The sequence below is a fragment of the Fukomys damarensis genome, unplaced genomic scaffold (genome assembly GCF_012274545.1).
Source record: "Fukomys damarensis isolate Sample0158 unplaced genomic scaffold, DMR_v1.0_HiC HiC_scaffold_25, whole genome shotgun sequence".
Taxonomy (NCBI): Eukaryota; Metazoa; Chordata; class Mammalia; order Rodentia; family Bathyergidae; genus Fukomys; species Fukomys damarensis.
The window spans coordinates 22,487,980-22,506,904 of record NW_022900937.1 but is presented as its reverse complement, the minus strand read 5'-3'; the positions used below and the strand labels follow the sequence as shown (position 1 = coordinate 22,506,904).

Sequence of the window (18,925 nt, the reverse complement as noted above, 5' to 3'; positions counted from 1 at the left end):
TTTTTTACTTTTTTTTTTTTTTTTTTTTTTGGCAGTACCAAGGATTGAACTCAGGACCTTGCACTTGAAAGGCAGGCGAGGCACCAGTAAGCTAAATCCCTGTCCCTAAGATGCCTACTTTTTTAACTTCTATTCAGCACTATACTAGAAGTTCTAGTCTGAAAAATGAGGTAAATGAGAAATAAAGGACCTGGAAATTTAAAGATAAAACTGTCTTTATTTGCAGATAATTTATCACCTATATAGAAAGTCATATCTAATTTGCAAAAGTTAGTAGAACAAAGAAATGAATTTAGCCATCTATTTCTTTCTACTAGCAATGAAGAATTTGAAGTTTAAATGTAAAAACTTATTCGCTTCCCAATAGTACCTATAGAAGAAACTTAGCAATAAATCTAACTAAAATGTGCAAAAAGTGTACTCTGAAAATTCAAAAGCACTGATAAAAAATTAAAGATAACCTAAATAAATGGAGGCATATACCGTGTTCAAAGTTTGGATCATTTAAAATACTGTTCAGGTATAAATTTTGCCCCAAATGGATCTATAGATTCAACACCATCTTAAATACAAGGTCAGGCCTTTTTGTAGAAATTGGCATGCTTTTATAAAATGTATGAGACTCAAAGGAGCTAGAATAGCTAAACATGACTCTGAAAAGGAAAACTGTTGGGAGATTTATACTACTGATCTCATAACTGCTAAAGCTGTAATAATCTGGGTCAGAGATTTACCTCAGTGGTGCTGCCCCCTGCCTTGTAAAGCACAAGGTCCTGAGTTCAATCCCCAGGACAAAAAAAAAAAGGCAAAACAACAACAATAAAACTGTAATAATTGAGAAAGTGTGGTATTGGTATAAAGCTATACAAGTAGATCAAAAGAGTACAGAAATAGATCCATAATATATATGCTCAATAGATTTTTATGGGAGATGTAAAACTCTTGTGGAAATAGTAGCCTTTTAAACAAGCGATGCTCAAATAATTGAATATCCATATGCCAAAAAAGTCAATATTTCATATTACCTATAAAAATAACTAAAAATGGGTCATAAAGCTTAATGTACACTTGAAACTATAAAACTTCTAGAAGAAAATCTGTGTAAACTTCGTTTAGGCAAGGGTCCCTTAGATTTAGTACAAAAAGTACAATCAATAAAAAGATATAAAAGATAAATTGGATTTGATCAAAATTAACCTCTGTTCTTTGACAGACACTGCTAAGTAAATGAAAAGGCTAATGACAGACTCAGAGTTAATGTTTTCCAAGGAGGCATATCCAATAAGGACTTATATCCAAAATATATAGAGATGTCTCAAAGCTCAGTGTTAAGAAAACATACAATTCATTTTTTTAAATAGGCAAAAGGTGTTGAAGAGATGCTTCACCAGAGAAAATGGATTCATGGCACAAGACAACAACTCAAAATCATTACTCATCAGAGAAGTGCACATTAAAACCTCTACCTCCCACTGGATTGTCTAAAATTAAACAGACTGATTATACCAAGCATTAGCAAAGAAGAGAAACGTTTGTAAGGCTTCTACGTGAAGGCAGGAGTATAAATCACAAATCCACTTTGGAAAACAGTCTGGCAGTTTCCCAGAATGTTAAACTTACATTTCCCATATGACCTATCTTCCACTCCTGCATGTTTATCCAAAACAAGTGAAAGCTTATGTTGATTATAAAAATATGAATGTTCATAGCAGCTTTATTCAAACTAGCCAAGACCTGGCATGTAAAGGTACAAGATCCCAGTAATGAATGTAACTGTACTGTCTACCTAGAATGTACCAATAAATTCAATTTAATTTTTTAAAAAAGCTAGCCTAAAACTGTAAACAAGCCAAATGTCCATCAACAGGTGGACGGTAAACCAACGATGGAATATACAGCAATGGGGACAAATCTCAAAATAACCAGGGAAATAAACCAGACCCCTTCCCAAAATACGTATTATGATTCTATTGACATAAAATACTACAAAAACAACTGATTTATAGTGACAGAAAATAAATTAGTAGTTATCTGAGGAATGGGAGCAAAGGACTTGGACAGAGGGAAAGATTACAAAGGGGAACTGGGGGCATCATGGCTATTTTTGTTACCCTGATTGTAGCGGTGGTTCCTAAGTATAGCATATGTCAGAGGTCTCTAACCCCAGGCCACAGACCATTACTTGTCTGTATCCTGATAGGAACCAGGACACACAGAAGGAAGCAAGTGAGAGAAACTCCGTGACTCCATCACCACCTGAGCTCACCCTCAAGTCAGGTCAACACAACATTAGATTCTTATAGGAGCGGGGACCCTACTGTGAATTGCTCCTTATGCTAATCTAATGTAATAATAGAAATAAAGTGCACAACATTGATAATAATATGAATAAAGTGCACAGTACATAAAATGTGCCTGATCATCCCCAAGTCATGCCCACTTGTGAAAAATTGTCTTCCGTGAAACTGGTCCCTGGTGCCGAAAAGTTTGGGGATGCCGGCATATGTCAAAGATGTCAAACATTTTAACATGCAGTTTGTCATTTGTCAATTACACCTCAATAAAACAGAGACAGACATAGAGCCAGACAAAGACAACTAGGAATGGAACTGAGGACCTGAGATGTTAGGAGAATGTCCCTGGAGAGGACTTTGAGATTTATGACCCCTGAAGAAGACGGAGCTAATCGATAATAATAGAAATAATAATTGTTATCATTATAGCTAATGACTAGTCTCTGCTTGCCATTTCAGACAAAGGGAAACTAAAGCTCAGAAAAGCTAAGCATTTGCCCAAAGTCGCAGAGCTGGTAAGAGATAGCATAGGGACTCGGATATCAGTTAACTGGAGGCCTGGGAGCTTCCAGAACCAACCATAGGGAGCCCTCACATTCCTGCAACATGGGAGAGACAGGCGCAAATCACTTGCAGCGATACCCAGGCCTCCCAACTTTGCTGGCCCCTGTCCAGCCTCCACAAGCCCTTCCTTCTCATCTCTGCTGCTGATGCTGTGAAGCCAGGCAGGCTAGAAGAGAAGTCCAGACCTAGAGACTTAGCAGTGGGAGGCAAGTTCAAGGGCCTGGAAAAAGTCAAGCATGACTAGTGTGGGGGTAGGGGGTTCCTTCCCAAGTGGGCCTGGAACTCGGGCCTGATAGGAATTTTTGGGTGATTTCTGCCCAAATGAGATGGTAAGTTATCAGAAACACAGAAGAAGAGACGGAACTTCAGGAGTCTATGTGAGTGTGTGTGCGTGTGTTCGTGTGTGCGTGTGCGTGTGTGTGTGTGAAAACCTTGTTCGTGTACGGTAAAACAAGAAGTTTCAGTGTGCAGTGACAACGCTCTGTGTGTGGCAGGCTGATGAGTGCTGTGTGGCTCTTCAGCAGCCATCATCATCTCAGTCATCTATTGCCACGTAACTAAGGACCCCAATAATGTGTTCGTGTGTGCGTGTGCGTGTGTGTGTGAAAACCTTGTTCGTGTACGGTAAAACAAGAAGTTTCAGTGTGCAGTGACAGCGCTCTGTGTGTGGCAGGCTGATGAGTGCCGTGTGGCTCTTCAGCAGCCATCATCATCTCAGTCATCTATTGCCACGTAACTAAGGACCCCAATCCAGTGGCTTTGTTGAACAACACTCATCTCTCAGGTTTTGTGGGTCAGGAACCCAGGCCCAGCTCACCTGGGTCCTCTGGCTCTGAAGCTCTGGGGAAGCCACAGTCAGGTGGTGGGGCCCATGGCGGTCACCTCCAAACGGCCCTTATAAGGTTGCTGGGAGGGGTCAGTGGTAGACTAAGGGCCTTTGTTTTTCCCCACCTGTCACCTGGGGCCCCTGCAGTTTTTTTCCTGTGGGGGAGCCATTCTCACCATGGCAGCCAGCTGTGTCACAGCAAGCAAGTAAAGGAGAGAGGATTTGGGGAACATGTTCAGTCCCTTGCACCTTTGCTGCCATCCTTTCCTTAGAAGCAAGTCACTGGCCCTGCCACACACTGGGGGAAGAAGGATGTCCAGGGATATATGAGAGCCAGGAGGTGTGGGTCACCAGGGCTGACTCCGAAGCTGCCTACCGTGTCCATGAATTTACTCAATCAAAAAAAGTTTAAAAAAATGAATTTACTCAGTCATTCAACGAGAACCTGCTGTGTACCAGACAGCATGCTGAGAGAAGACAATGACGAAACTGGCATTGTCACTTGTAGACTGCAGTCTAGTGGCTGAGGCACATATGAAACACAATAATTAATATCAAATGCCACTGACTGGAAATGCCCACAAAAAGACAGGCCCATGGTGCCAGAGGGCCACGTGACCAGACAGAGGGCTCCCCGAAGACATGACAATCACGAAGTGAGCTGGTGTGCAAGGGACAAACAACCAAGAGTTAATCGAGTGATGGGGAGGAGATGGCCAAGGCTGCATACTTGGCCAAAGGAAGACCATGATGTGAACACAAGGATTGTGAGTGTGTAGCCGAGAGCACGCGTGTGGAGGCAGACATGTGTGCTCTGCATCTGGTGAACTTGTGTTTGCACCAGGAGAGTGAGTTTCTCAGGCAAACAGCACTTCTGGTGCAGTGAAGGACTCTGAGGAGGGGACAGGATGTGGCAGAGAAGACCCAGTGTGAGCAGCAGTCTCTGAACCTTCAGAGTTATGTCGCCCCATCTGCTCCCCACACCCCTGCCTTCCCCATTCACTCTCTGTAAGGTTTCTTCTGGGAGCCATATGTGTCCTCATAAAAAGCACAAATCTGCTGATGTGATGTAATGCATCACCCAGACAAGAAGAGCTGCCCCTACCCCAGCCTGGGAGGCTTCACACTACACACCAGCATCTCCCTGGATAAAGGCACAGTCTATTGATTGGAGCCAAAGTGACTTTTTATGAGACCCTGGGTCCAGAGGCAGGAAAAAGTCTGGGGGGATGCCGGAAGGCAGGAGCTCCTTGGAGGGAGGTGCGGAAAGCCCTGAAGCAAGCATGAGAGAACCCTGGCGGGCACCCACCCCTCAGTGTCTGAGGAGCCTAGTTCAGGGGAGGCTGGAGCTGAGGGAGGATGTGGCAACGTGTGGCTCAGTCCGACACAGCTGTGTCCAAAACCCTGGTTCCTGTTTACATATTAATCTTGGTCCCCAACCCAATCCTGCATGAGTGTTCGTGGCTGGTGACTTGTGGTCCATTTTTCTAGCTGATTCAGTCTATGAGGGCTACTTCCTTCGGACTCACCACCTGCTTTGGCTATGGCTGGCCCATTCAGTCCTCTGAGATTGATCCTGCCTCTCTTCTGCAGGGGGCCACAGGTGCTTCATGTGGCCCCCTGTCCTGACACACAATGGTCCCCATCAGCAGCCTCTCTCTAGGGCTCAGGAACATCTTACACTTTTCATAAGCTCTGGAAGTAAAGAGGTCTCAAAATAGGGTGGAATGAGACCAGGTCAGTCTGTCCCTGTGTTCGTGTCCCACTGTTTATATTTATGGGAGCCTAGAGGATATGTGACTAAATGCTCACCTCCTTTCCACCCTCGGCTTTTCTGTGGCCAGAGCCATGACTGGGGACTAAGACATGGCCACTACCACATCCTCACTGGTCCTCGTCTCCTGCCATCCAGTAGCACTTTGCTCTTCTGTATCATCCTCGCCTTTCTTCCCTGCCTGGCATCCTAAGCCAGGGAACTTGGGAGCCCACTAATGCCTTTCTCTTCCACATAAAGCTTAGCTGTTGCAGAACAAAGTCTTGCTTTTCTGACCATTATAACTTCCATTGCTTTAAAAGCTGTGGTTCTTAACCTTGGCTGAACTCTGTAGGTGCCTGAAAAAAAAAAACAAAAAAACCAAACTTCTAATTTACTGGGTCTGGGCTTAGCCCAAGCAGGGAGATTTTTTTACACTTCCAGATGAGTCTAACATGCAGCCAGGACCAAGAACCACTGCCTTAAAGAGTCCCATTTAAGGATAGCAATGACTTGTCACAGCTGGCTCTGCCCTCCCTGAGAGGGAATCACACCCTCAGTAGCATTTGTAGAGTCGGCATGTGCTAAGTGAAGCACTTCCAGGTACCAGATTCTACTTCTTGGGATGCAGCAGTAGGACTGGTATTCAAGCTAGGAGAAGCAGACAATAAATAATGACATATAATAACTTACATGGTCTATTTAGGTGATAACTGCACAGAGGAAGGCCAGAGTAGAGGAGATAAGGGATGGGGAAAAGTTGCTGTTTTTAACAAGAAGTTCAGGCTAGAGCCTATGGGGAAGGTAGGGCTATGGTTTGGGTATGGTTTGAAGAAGTTCCTCAAGGGTCTGGCACTGGAATCTTGGTTCCCAGTGTGTAATGCTGAGAAATAATGAGATCTTTAAAAGGCAAAGTCTAATAGGAGGTGACTAAATCATTACAGAGCTGTTCTCAGAGGAATTAATGCTAATCTCACAAAGTGGTTAGTTCCTGCAAGAATGGGTTGTTAATCCAAATGTAAGACTGACGAGCATAATGGTGCATACATGTAATCCCAGCTTTCAGAAGTCTGAGACAAGAGGATCACCATGAGTGTAAGGCCAGCCTGGGCTACATGTTGAGACCCTGCCTCAAAAAACCAAAGCCAATCAATCAATCAAAAATAAAACAGTAAGACTACCTGTTATATCTAGATACCCCCCTCCCTCTACCAAAGCATCAGGCAGTCATGGTAGCTGGATCTAGAGTGTGTGATGCTGGGATTAAGGATATGATGCTTAGACTGATTCATGGTGCAATGATTAAGGATTAAGGCAACCAGGATTAAGGATGCCCCACCCTTCGTGTGAGTGCTATGATAAGGGCAGCTAATCTGAATAAACTATAAAAGACAGAAAGAGGTTTGCTGTGGTTGCTTGCTGGTACTGTGCTGCTTGCTGCCTTGCTGCCTCTGCCTGCCATAAACTCTTTCTCCTCTGTGATGTCTTTCTCCATGCCACCCTTCCTTGGAGCCTTGACTGTGAACTGAAACTTCTACAAACTGTGAGCCAAACGAACTTTCCTCCTTTACCACTGAGTATTGAATATTTTGTTTCAGCAATAAGAAAAGTAAGTAAGGTACTATCCCCTTCTCACACCCTGGTTTCTTGTCTTTCCACACTTCTATGCCAGCACTGTGACCTTGAACCTCTAAATCTGTAAGTTATATAAGCCTCTTTTTTTTCTAAATTACCCACCTTCACAGATTTTGTTATAGCAGCAGAAAAAACAGACTAATACAGATATATCTGAGAAAAGATATGAAGGAAATAAGTAAGCTAAAAATTCCCAGAATAAAAACCAGAACAGCTGTTTCTCAATATCCTCCTGCCCCATGTATTTGGGAGGGAGGAGTCAATAGGACCTGATGATTAGAAGGTGAAAGAAGGGAGGAATTTTTTTTTAAAAGAAAGGAATATAGGAAAAATGATATAAAATTCAACTTTTAAATTGGTTAGAAAAATGAGACTATTTCTAAATCATCAAAATCATAGGAAACCCAATCGCAATGTCCATAAAGCTTTATTAGAACATAGATGTACCTGTTCCCCTATTGTCTGTAGCTGAGCTTTGACTAGAATGGTAGTTGAAAAAGACACCAGGTACCCTATGAAGCCTAAATCACAGTCATCCCATGGTGTTTGTGGAGGATTGGTACCAGGGCTCCAAAGATTCTGAAACCCGAGGATGTTTAAAGCCCTTCCATGAAATAGCATCATATTTGCATATATGAGCTATGCATCTGTATACTTTAAATACTTTATGCTGCTGAGAAGCCAAATAAATATGAGAATTGGAAAAGCCGAATGAATTTGGCAATGGTAAGTATTCGGTGGCCATGGTGGGACACTTGCAGGGAAAAAGAGAGAGAAAACCAATTTGGAAATGGTGAAGAAAGGTGGGAGGTGGCATTAGGATGACTTTTTCAGGAGCTCAGCTGAGAAGGGGAGCACATCAGTCCTTAGGGAGAATATGGCACCCAGGAGTGGCGGAAGGTCAAGGCTGATTTCCTTTGTCATTGTCGATCTCAACTTCAGATTGGTTGCAAGGTATCTGGTTGGTTGGGAAGGGGAGAGAACAAAGATGGAGGAATGAAAATGGCCAACTGGCTGCCCTGGCCCTGGGGAAGTTCATGGAGAGTCCCCAGTTCCTGTCCGGCCCCTTCTCACTGCTATGAGCACTTGAAGGTTGGGGAAACAAGGTCGGCTTTGCCCTTCTCTTGTAGCAGGAACAGGGGTAAAAGGAGCCTTCCAGAGCCAGACAATACAGCTTCAAATCCTGTGCTGCCTCTCACTCACTGCACGACCTAGTAGTCGTCTGCCTCTCAGAGTTTCCAAATGCTTATCTGTAAAGTGGGCAATGAGCTTTCCACATGCACAAGACTCATGGGGACCAAATGCAGTGACGTTCATACACCAGCACCACAGATGTTCCCTCTTCCCTGTCCCAAACCAGTCCCAGTCCAGCTCCTTCCCAGACTTTGTCTTGGAAAAGAGAAAAGAATCTTGGATACAAACTTGACCTACATTCCATGCCAAGTCTCTTGTCTTTCAGGCAGGGAAAAGAGACGAATTCCAGAGATGCATCCGGCCAGCTGGCCTGGGCTCAGCCAGACAGGTCCTGACAGGAGTCCTCTGGCCACCTGGACTCTGGAAGTTCTTCTCAAAACAGGAATTTCTAGCCTGTTTTGTCAGGGTTCCAGTTCTCGAGGTATTTTTGTAGAGTCATGGTATTCTGGGGTTGTCTGGATGCTCAGTAGGACACCTCCAGAGACTTTGAAGAGGATAGGACCAGTAATAAAAGATAATTTCTCTTTTGACCGCTGAGAGCCAATCTAGGTCAGTGGAGACAGAGATGGTACCCACCACTGCCACACTGGCGTGGCCACCTGCCCAGGACACCTGTCTCCTCTGGTCCCTCTCTCTGAGCATCCTGTTCTAACCCTTCTCTCCCCCACCTGTTGTCTGGAAAAGATAAAATGGAGATCTTTTCCTGGCATTTTCTTTTCAAAGCTGGCAAAGTGACTGCTTTGTACTCGGTCAGAGGAGCATTTCATCATTTTCTAGGACAAAAATCCTGTGAAAGGGACAGATCGGGTTGATCTTTCATCATGCAAGATCGTCTCAGCAGGCCAGGGAGGGAGAGAAGCCATTTGTTCTGGGAAGAGAATCAAAGTATCAAAGCCACCCCCTGCAATTATTTAAATTAAATATTATGTTTCATTGAATGTAAGATATATAATTAATAAAGGTCCCCCACCCTTTCTACAGTTTTACTGAGCTGCAAAGAGATCATTACCAAAACAAAGCTCTCTCAAAATGCCCAGGATGATGGGGGTGTGTGTGTTTGTGTGTGTGATGATATACATGGGCCTGCATCTTCCTGACAACCTATGCCTTAAGAGTCATTTAACTAAGCTGGGCATGGTGGCACACACCCGTAATCCCAGCACTCACGAGGCTGAGACAGGAGGATCACTGCGAGTTCGAGACCAACCTGAGCCACACAGTGAGTTCCAGGGAAGTCTGAACTACATAGTGGGTCCTTGTCTCAAAAAATAAAAATAAAGTCATTCGACTACAATAAACCTACCTCCACCAACTTAAGTGAAGGAGAGCTTATTATAAGGCACTGGGAACATTTATCAGGTGGGATGGCCAGTTTCACTATTCCATTCCCCACGGTTGGACCAGAACATCTCCATCATGAACAGCCACAGCCCATGGCACTGGGACATTTGACCCATGCTGAGTCAGTTCGTCTGTTGTACTGTAACCAGGAGGATGAGCCTTAAAGACATATGCACATGTTTTAATTATGAACCTTCTTGGCATTTGTTAAAAATGTAGTTTCCTTGGCTGTATCCCCAGAGATTCAGACCTCTGAATTTTTAATAAATGCTCCAAGTGATTTGAATGTGTGTGTGTGTGTGTGTGTGTGTGTGTGTGTGTGTGAGAGAGAGAGAGAGAGAGAGAGGGGGGGGGAGAGAGAGAGAGTGGGGGGGGTTGAAAAAAGAAAGAACTTGAACCAGCTGCCTTGCTTGAAAGGGGCTTCCAGTTTTCAGTTTTCAGTCCAGTCCCTCATAAGGCCACCCCAGCTTCTGGCCCTTGGTCTGTGATACTGATTCCTATCAGAAACTCTAAGTTAATTTCTGCTTCCTGCCACTAATGAATCTCTAAAAGCACTCACGTCAGTGGAGCCAAGGGCAAGGGACCATCTCGTCCAGGTAGCTGTGGCTAGTGGAAGAGAGGGGCAGACACAGACACCTGCTGTACCTCCTCGCAGGTCCTCTTTCAGCAAGGGTGTCATCTGGGAAGATGCCTTAAACGCATCTGTGGCAGAGGAGGTCTCTGAGCATGTGCAGGCCCATGGGCATTTGTGTGCCTGCATGGGCCTGCGTGCGTCCCGCTCTGGGGCTGTTGCCTGTGAGGTCTGGGCATGGTGTTTTTTCAGAGAACAAGATTATAATTGTGAGTGGGTGTGTAACTGAATCAGACAGTGCACGTGAGTGGGAGGCAACCAAGCCAAGCTGCATTCTAGGTTATAATTGTCCACGCAGAGGTTCATTAACCGTATCTTGGCATCTCCCATCAAACTCCAGGACTGCCTGTTAAAGAGAGGGACAGACAGCCCTGTTATCTGGGGGCTTGGGAGGGGGCTCTGCCTGACTATTTGGAAGGGAAAAGGTGGCGACCACGGCAGTCAGAATGACCTGGAGTCTGGGCCGAGATGGGCAGGCAGAGTCCACTCAGACCCCTGAGCAGCCAGCAGGTTTGAGTCCCCACTGTGTGGAAAGCCAAGTTAGGTACAGGGAATGTGGCCCAGAGCCATGAGAACACAAGGACGTGGTCTGCCTGGCATGAAGTCCCCAGGCAGTTGAGAACCCAGGTGACCAGGGGGTGGGTTCCGGTACCATCTCACAGGAGGACTTTTGGCCTCTACCTTCAGGGACTTTGCAGTACCTCAGGGCACTGTGACATCCCCAAAGGTCACCACAATAAATTTCTCAGGAACCCTCTCCTTCCCACACACTCCTGCCCCGCAGCACTGAGCCTGACCTGCCCCTCTCATAGCTGTGCACTGTGTCCCACCTTGTGCCTTATCGTGTGACGTCCATGGGAGATGCCCGTAATCCCCTCCCCACCTGATGCTCTTTGAGGGATGCCCTCAGCCCCTACCTAGACTCCCCTCACATCCGCTTTCCGGGGCTGGGGTCCATTGCATCCTCCACTTCTGTGTGCTTTGCTACTGACTAGAGCTGTGACCTTCTCTGGAGCTTTGCCCTGGATTCCTGGAGCTCTGCGCCCTTGATCAAGTCCTCAGAATTCAGAGGCCCCTGCGGTGTGCTCCTCACCTGGTCCCACCCCAGCGGTGACTGGCTGGTGGAGGTTAAAAAGCTGCCCTCCCTTGCCTGAGGAGGGGCAAACTCTCAGAAGCGATTTAAACTCCAGGGCTCTCTAGGGGATCAGGCAGAGGTTCTGACTTCACCAGAACATCTCCCTTTTTCAACCTCTTCCCCTCTGACATTGCCTCCTTCCAGTTCTCCCTGATTGTCACTTGCAACACTTCGTTCCTAAGGCAACTGCATTCTAATCCCTGGTTCAGAGTATCCCTTCTGGAGAAGCCTCTCACATTGTCCCAGCCTGTCTGTCAACAGCTGGGTCTCCTCGTGAGTACTCCCCTCCTCCACCACAGCTAATCTGTGTGAGGTGGATTCCTCGCTCCTGCAATGCCAATTAAACTCTTCTCTGGGAATTTAGAATTATGACCCAGAGATCAATGAGTTAACTGGAGTCAGTGGACCTTGAAGGTTGTGAGGACCTAAGGGCTCAGACCATCATCTTGGATTAGTGAGCCAAAAAGCCAATTTGTACACAAAAAAGTAAAGCAGGCATCAGGAGAAAAGCAAAGGTTTCAAGGACAGGGAGAGAGAAAGGGTGAGCTGCTTGACACCTTTCGAGGCTGGCTGAAACCTTTGCTGTTAACTGAGTCAAGATAATAATCTGAAGACCTAAAGCGTACTGAGACATGATTTAAAAACTGAACATTTTTAAAATTTTAAACTTAATTACAGTAAAAGACACATTGCCAATAATCCTCCTCAAAATACCCCACCCCTCACTTCCAACTCGCTTACCCCGCAGTTCTTGCCCCTTTTGGAAGTCCACTTTTGAATATCTTTAGTAGAGCTATTATAGCTGCCTCAGTGTCCTGAATTGATTCAAAATTTATCTCTCGTGGTCATTTTGACTTTGGGGAAGAGCTAGATGTCCCACTGTGCTAAATCTGGCAAGTAAGGCAGATGAGGACACACTGTAATGTTTTTATTTGACAGAAATCATCTCAAACATTTGAATCCTCTCAGGACAGTGGTGCAGCCAGGACAGTACAACTAAAGACACTAATGAAAGAAGACTTCCAGAACTGCTTCAGAATGGGGCAAGGATGATAGGACAAGTGTATTTGAAGGGACGGAGATATTTGGAGGGGAATTAATGACAGTGTGCCTTTTACTGTAATAATTTTTTTATTTTAAATATTCACCATATCTTTTGACCATACCATATACCAAAAAATTTAATTAATAATTTAAAAACTGAAAGAAAAGCCCAAACCTAGATAGCTTCAGGAGTGAGTTCTGCTAAATATTTAAGGCAGAATCAAATTAATCCTTTGCAAACTTTCCCAAACAAGAGAAGAAGAAACACTTCCTAGCTGTTCAATGAGACCCATATTACCTTGATGCCAAAACCAAGACTGCACACTAGGAAAACTATAGACTGGCATTCCTTATAAATACAGGTGCAAAAATTCTCAACAAAGCCGGATGTGGTGGTGCAGGCCTGTTATCCCAGCACTCGGGAGGCTGAGGCAGGAGGTTTACTGTGAGTTCAAGACCAGCCTGGGCTACATAGTGAGTTCCAGATCAGTCTCAACTACATAGTGAGACCCTGTCTCAAAAAACTAAAAAAAAAAAGAGTTGGGGATTTAGCTAAGTGGTGCCCCACCTGCCTCACAAGTGCAAGGTCCTGAGTTTGATCACCAGTACTGCAAAAAAAAAAAAAAACTCAACAAAATGTTAGCAACAGAATCTACAACATATGCAAGCATTTTAGGAAAACACAATTCAGAGTAGATAGGGCACCAAAGATACAAGTAGCAAAACAAAAAATAGAGAAACTGGATTTGATCAAAATGAAAACTTTCATGTTTTCAAGGATACTAGCAAGAAAATGAAAGTCAACCCACAAAATGGAAGAAAATTTTTGCAAATTATATATCTGATAATGGACTTGTAGCAAGAAAATGTTACTCTTAAATTCAATAATTAAAAAAACAATTTATAAATGGATAAAGTATTACAGCAGTCTTTTCTCCAAAGAATATAGATAAATGGTCAATAAACACATGAAAAAATACTCAGTATCATTAGTCATTAGAGAAACACAAATCAAAGCCACAAGATGCCACTTCACACCCCCTGGGATAGCTAGGAGGTATCATAAATACAGACCATTGAAGTGTGGATGTGAAGAATTTGGAACTCTTTTATGTGGCTGATAGGAATGTAAAAATGGGGCAGCCACTTTGGAAAACACTTTGGCAGTTTCTCAAAATGTTAGACATAGAGGTACCACATAATTCAGCAACTCTGGGTGTTTATCGAATAGATATGAAACAGACATCCACATAAAATGTCAACACAAATGTTCATAGCAGCATTATTCACAATAGACAAACAATGGGGAAAAATCCATGCAGGATTAAGAAAAATTAAATACTTAAAAATTAACCTAACCAAGGAAGTGAAGGAGTTTTCAAATGAAAACTTTAGAATACTGAAAAAGAATATCAAAGAAACCATCAGAAACTGGAAAGATCCACCACCTGGCTCACAAGTGCAAGGTCCTGAGATCAATCTCTGGTATCAAAAAAGAAAGAAAGAAAGATTAGAAAGATGTCCCCTGTTCCTGGATAGGCAGAATGAACATTGTCAAAATAGGCATAGTTCCAAAGTTGATATATAGATTTCATGCAATCCCAATCAAAATACCAACAGCCTTCCACACAGAATTAGAGAAAACAATCCTAAAATGTATATGGAACCAGAAGAGACCCAGAATAGTGAAAGCAATCCTTGGCAGCAAGACCAATGCAGGAGGCATCACAATCTCAATTTCAAGTTATACTACAAAGCTACAGTGACGCAAACAGCATGGCACTGGCCCAAAAACAGATACGTGGACCAGTAGAACAGTATTTGAGGCTGATCAGTATTTGGGGTCCAATCACCTGGTCAAGGGTATAACAAAGGATAAAAGAGACAGAGACAATAACTTAGAATGCAAGGGGGTCTGGAGGGAGATACACTTCTAATGGATACTCTCAACAATCTCTCTGGTGGACCCACTTTTATTAGCCAGCAAAAAGCAAGGGGGGAAGAGGTCATGCATCATTTCTGGAACAATGACTGCTAGTAGATGTCAGTAAATGAGTAATTAATGAGTAACGGGGAACAGATTCTTCCCTGGATGCCTACGTTCTATGCATTGTCCTCAACAGAAGTTATCTTGCCCTAGGAGTGCTGTGCTTATAAGTTTTCCCCCACACAGAAAGCCTGTGGGTTATTATTATTATTATGATTACTAACTTTTCTGCTTCTGAAGCAAGTTATATTGGCCTTGGACGTACAGGACCCAAATCACATAGCCTGATACCCAACAGAACAGAATAGAGGATGCAGAAACAACCCCAGGCACATTCAGCTACCAGATTTTGGACAGAGTAGCCAAAAACATATCCTGGAGGGAAGATAGCCTCTTTTTGTTTTATTGTTGACCTTCATTTTTATTTAAATATAGTAATCTTTTAAGAGAATCAACAACAAAAACACTATCCCGCAAATAATATGCATAGATGTAAACATGCATGTCTACTTCATAATTATTCAAAATGAACTTTAGGCATAAGATTTTAAAAATCATTAAATGAGACAATGAACTCGAGACAGGAATAACAGAAGCAAATAAAACATACATTTCATAATGTTTCAATTGGTCTTGTCTTCCAATCTACTGGTTAAGGCCTGAGTTTCAGAAATCCTACTCTCTTTGCCAATGGGACTATCCACTTTGGCTGTACCTAATATACATATCCACATAACAAGACAAATAATTATCTTTCAAAATAATGTAATAAATACATCACACACACTCATTCAGTCTCTCAGTCTCTCTCTCTCAATGTCTCTGTCCTGGTGAACCAGTCTCTGAAATAGGGAAATTAGGATTTCAAGTTTTCCTACCACTGAAGCATACCACACATTAAAAAAAAAAAAAGATTCTGTTACAGAAATAATGAGTGGCATTATTATACATCTCTATTTTTATTTATGTTTCCCAACACATTTTACTAAAGCTTGCTATGCTCCTCAGACATATCAGATTTAGTCTTTGCTAAATGACACACAGTGCAACAAACACTGTATAAAGGCAAATTAACAGCTTGCTTAGAATCTTTAGCATGGATATATTCAGCTTTGTCCAAATGCCTGGGATACTTTCTCTATGTCTAACCCCTCTACTTCACTGGTTAGTTTTCTCTGCCTCCTCCACAGGCTATCAGCACATGAATGTCTAGTCCAGTGATGACAGCCCCTGCTATTAAGGAGCTCATACTAACCAGAGTTCAAGCAAGTAAAGGTCAGTTTGTACTCACAGGGCACTCTGCAAGGGTCAAAAGAGAGCAAGAGTCCATGAAGACAGAAACTACAGAACCTTGGACAGGGGGCTTTGAGTGGGCTGAAGGGAGCAGGGTGGACAGTGAAGACACAGACAGAAGAAAAAGTCCATTTTAGCTGGCATGAATATACCTGTGAAGTCATCGGGCAGACCTCAGTCTTGATTTCCAAAAAGAAAAACTTCCTTATTCTGCTGGGAGACAGAACCACGAAAGGTTTCGTGTGGAAAACAAAAACCAGAGCTGTGCTAAAGAATACCCTGGGTAGGACAGATGACGGAGGAGAGGGGGTGAAGCTCAGAAGGCAGGATTCACCAAGCCTAGCGCCACATACATTTCCTATAGAAACAAACATCTTAACAGGGCCAAACACCACAGTTCCACCTACATCAAGGCTTGGGGATTGTGAGTAAATAGTTGTTTTAGTTCAAGTTCCTGGAACCAGCTCCAATTTGAGCAAGTTAAGAGCAGTGAAACAATTCCCACATCCAGCAACAATTCAAGTCTCCAATTGTGACCTCTACCTTCCCTGAGCTACCATTACCATGGAATTATAAAACAATTATCAATCAGTTCATTATACATAAGTTCCTACCTTCCACCATATCCACTGAGCCCTCATGATGGCCAAAGACCCCACCACGAGTACTAGCAAGCACATGCCTACTGCTTACACTGGGACAGAGAGCTACAGGTGTGCTGCAAGGTGACAGCTCCTCCTCCCATTTTGGCCCACTGGAGTCTCTCGCCAAAGCCCCCCCATCAAGGACTATCCATTTCCTTTGTAGTCCTTTGTAGACTGCTTTCCTCCACTAGCTAGGGAGAGGCCATGTGAGTGCAGGAACTGGAGAAAGGATAAGCACAATCGTGTCTCCATCATGTCATCTAAAGACCATTTCATCCACTACTGTTTGGCTGCCGCCTCTTATCTCTCTCTTCAGCAATGGTGAGGCCAATTCCTTTTCCTCGAGGAAGAGAAATCCACAGCTTGTTGCCTTTGCCAGTAACAAAAATGTTGGAGAGCTGGGTGGCCAAGCTGTTGCCGTTGGCATGGAAGATAGCCTCTTGAACAAAGGTATTGGGAAAACTGGCTGTCCATACACAAAAGACTGAATCTAAACTCATATATCCATATCTCTCACCGTGAACAGAATAAAATTGAAATGAGAAAGTCCTAAATATTAAAACAGAAGAACTGAAACTGCTAGAATATAAATTAGATGAGATCAGATCAGTTCAGGGTAGTATGGACACAGGCTGAGAGATAAATTAGGTAAAATTCTTGAAAAGATGTGCATTTCTGAACAGAACCCCAATTACACAAGAAATAACACCAAAAATCAAATATGGGATTATATCAAAAGGCTCCTACACAACAAATGAAACAACCAAACAGAGTGAAAAGAAAGCCTACAGAATGGGGGAAAAATCACCAGCTGTTCCTCAGACAGAGGACTAATGTCTAGAGTATATCAAGAACTCAAAAACAATCAGAACCTCAAAATAAAAGACCCAATTTTAAAATGGGCAGTTGAAATGAATAAATACTTCTGAGAGGAAGAAGTAAAAATGGCCAATAAGTATATGGAAAAATTTATCTCTGGCCATTAGAGAAATGCAACAACACTGAGATTCCGTCTTATCCCAGAAAGAATGGCCATCATCAAGAAATCAAATAATAGCAAATGTTAGTAAGGCTGCAGGGAAAGGGAGACCCTTCTACATTATTTTGAGGAATGTAACTGTAACTGCTATGGAAATCAGTATGGAGATTCCTCAAGAAAATAGAAGTTCTACTTGATCTAGCTATTCTCCCTCTACATATTTTCCTGAAAGAGCTGAAGACATCAGATGATAGTAATCCACGCACATCTATGTTCATAGCAGCATGCGTCATAATAGCTACATCTTAGAAGCAGCCTCTATGTCCATCAACAGATGAATGGGCAAAGAAAATAATATTTATAAACAATGGATTACTACACTACTATAGAGAAGGATATATCATTTATAAGAAAATGGATCCACCTGGACACACAAGCTTAAGTATAGCATGGTTTCTTTTGTATGAGAGGGACAGACTGATAAAAAGAAATAAAAAGAATTAAGGCATGTTATGTACATGTACCAACTCCCCAACATGCATGAAAATATTGTGTACTGCAAACATGTACTAAAACAAAAATTGGAGTGGTTGAGTGGTTCTGTATATTCCAGCACTTGGGAGGCTGAAGCAGAAGGATCTCTGTGGGTTTGAGGCTAGCCTGGACTACATAGTGAGACCCTGTCTCAAAAAATGAAAGAAAGAAACAAGGAAAGAAAGAAAAGGCAAGAAAAAGAGCTATAGATAAATTCAACAACATAAATGAAATTTCAACTGATATGCTAAGTGGTGCAACATAAACAAGACAGTACATACAAAAGAGTATGATTCTACTTATTTAAAATTACATGCATGAATATTGTGTACTGCAAACATGTACTAAAACAAAAATTGGAGTGGTTGAGTGGTTCTGTATATTCCAGCACTTGGGAGGCTGAAGCAGAAGGATCTCTGTGGGTTTGAGGCTAGCCTGGACTACATAGTGAGACCCTGTCTCAAAAAATGAAAGAAAGAAACAAGGAAAGAAAGAAAAGGCAAGAAAAAGAGCTATAGATAAATTCAACAACATAAATGAAATTTCAACTGATATGCTAAGTGGTGCAACATAAACAAGACAGTACATACAAAAGAGTATGATTCTACTTATTTAAAATTCTAGAAAATACAAACTAATGGACAGTGATACAAGCAGATCACTGGCCGCCAACCTCTCCAGTGGCTCCCTGGATTTCCACCTCCGGGTACTCATGCCTGGGAGTCGCTCCTTTCCCTTGAGAGTGGCTGGATCTTAGCGTGATTCATTCCGCATAGGCAGAATGTGCTAAAGATGATGGGACATCACTTTGAGTTCACTTTGAGTTTGAGGTCATAAAGAGTTAGTGACTTCCATTGTGCTGGCTGGCACGTTCCCCCCCCCTTTCTCTCTCTCTCTCTCTCTCTCTCTCTCTCCCTTCAATCCCAAATTCCCTTGATGAAATCACCTACTGTATTGCAAGTTGCCAGAGGAAGAGGTCTGTATGCAAAGTAACTAAGTGAGGCCTCCAGCCAATAGCTAACGAGAAACTGAAGCCCAGCTCTACAGCTTTCAAGGAGCGGAACCCTTCCA

At 43.1% G+C, this 18,925-nt stretch overlaps 1 long non-coding RNA gene across 1 annotated transcript in view; it reads right to left on the bottom strand.

Moving 5' to 3' along the window:
- LOC104864257 overlaps nt 1-18,620 on the bottom strand; it is a 28,505-nt gene extending 9,885 nt beyond the window's left edge. The window contains exon 1 of the long non-coding RNA XR_780815.1: nt 18,528-18,620. This is a non-coding gene — a long non-coding RNA (uncharacterized LOC104864257). The remainder of the gene's footprint in view (nt 1-18,527) is intronic.
- Nucleotides 18,621-18,925: the final 305 nt, after the last annotated feature.